Raw genomic sequence first — 1,599 nt, 5'->3', positions numbered from 1 at the left:
AGATAATGTGTTTACTAAGTTATTTTTATGAACCAAAGTTGAAGGTTGCAGTTCAAATTCTAAATGGATATGTGAATTTTCACTATCCAGTTTATCTCCTTTATAATATTTTATTAATGACATACATATTTTTGTCTATTAATGAAAATATGGTCTCTGTCTCTATGACATACACACATTCTACACAAGAAACACAATCATTTTATGCAATAGAAAGGAAATATCAAGTTATTGTTATTTATAATAAAATTTTCTTTCCAACAGATTTTATCTAGTGGGTAATTTATGTCTTTCAGAGTATGTATGTTATAATTTTGCTTCAGTGTGGCAATTTTAAAAATGACAGTTTACCACATTTTTCTTCTTCGTTCTATTGCTTTGTGATTGTTGTAGTTACATTCATCAAACACCACATTCATATGCAGCAACATAATTGTGGCCATTTAGTGTCTATAATCACTTGCAGAGAATGAGTAGGAATTAGCCCTTCTTTGGATGTTTAAGGAGGGAAACAGTGAGCATTAATGTATAAAAACAGATGAGCCATTTTCTACCTTCGGATTTCTTGCAGAATTTATGCCTTTTCTGATTTTCTTTAGATTGGGAAAAGTGTGTGTATTTAGGAGGAATGTAAATAAGTATATCATACAGCTGTTACATTCAGAAATAACATAATATCATGTCCTGTTTTTATGGGACTCACAGAATTAAAGTTTGGTTTAAAGATTGTTCCATTCATATTTTGGTGATCTATACATTCCATGAAAATTAAGTATTTCAAGAAACATTTTAAACACAAGGAAAGTTCTTTCTTTTCATGTTTCTTACATAAGTATGGAAACCCTCACTGAAAAAGATACCATAATTATAACAGCATTACATTTAAATTAAAACATTTACTGATGCTTTTTATTTTTTATGTGGTGTTTTCCTTTTTGTCAAAGAGGCAATATTCATCTTGCTTTTAAATGTGAAAACACTACACATATATTGACACCAGCAGTTTGAAAAAAGAAAGAAACTCAATGCTGAGTGATAACACTTTTCCATTTCAATTTCCTTTCATTTGTTCATTGCCAGGAAATTTATTATAGCTAAAAAAAAATGTTCTTTGTTTATCATCAGCTTAAAGTGTTTTAGAAAGAAATCCCCTCTTTTTCTTTTTTCTTTTTTTATTATTTTGGAGCTGAGGATCGAACCCAGGGCCTCGTGCTTGCTAGGCAAGTGCTCTACCACTGAGCTAAATCCCCAACCCTCTTATTTATTTATTTATTTATTTTTATTTTGGAGCTGAGGACCGAGCCCAGGGCCTTGCACTTGCTAGGCAGGCGCTTCTTTTTCTTTTTAAATGATATGAGGATTTGTCCACAACAATATATGAAATTAAGACACAAGATTGTCTGCTTTGCTACATGCAACCCAGTTTTGTTTAAGTGTGTTACAAAACTGTTGGAAAAAAGCTGAAAATTGCATTCAGCAACAAAACGTGTTGTATTCAATATTTCCACTACCCGATTGTGACTGAATGGGTAAGGGAACATCTTAGTGTGAATCTTCCTCTACCTTCATCTGTGACCATTAATTTTTCTGAGGGAGTGC

General features: G+C 31.8%; 1 non-coding gene across 1 annotated transcript; it reads right to left on the bottom strand.

The window, feature by feature from the left end:
• Positions 1-1,179: 1,179 nt before the first annotated feature.
• Trnaa-agc lies at positions 1,180-1,252 on the bottom strand. Its single transcript has one exon. It is a non-coding gene; the product is annotated as a tRNA-Ala (tRNA).
• Between the last annotated feature and the right edge of the window lie 347 nt (positions 1,253-1,599).

This window comes from Onychomys torridus, chromosome 11, assembly GCF_903995425.1.
Source record: "Onychomys torridus chromosome 11, mOncTor1.1, whole genome shotgun sequence".
NCBI classification, from domain to species: Eukaryota; Metazoa; Chordata; class Mammalia; order Rodentia; family Cricetidae; genus Onychomys; species Onychomys torridus.
Note: the sequence above shows the minus strand (reverse complement) of the source record. Positions and strands in the feature narration are given on the sequence as shown.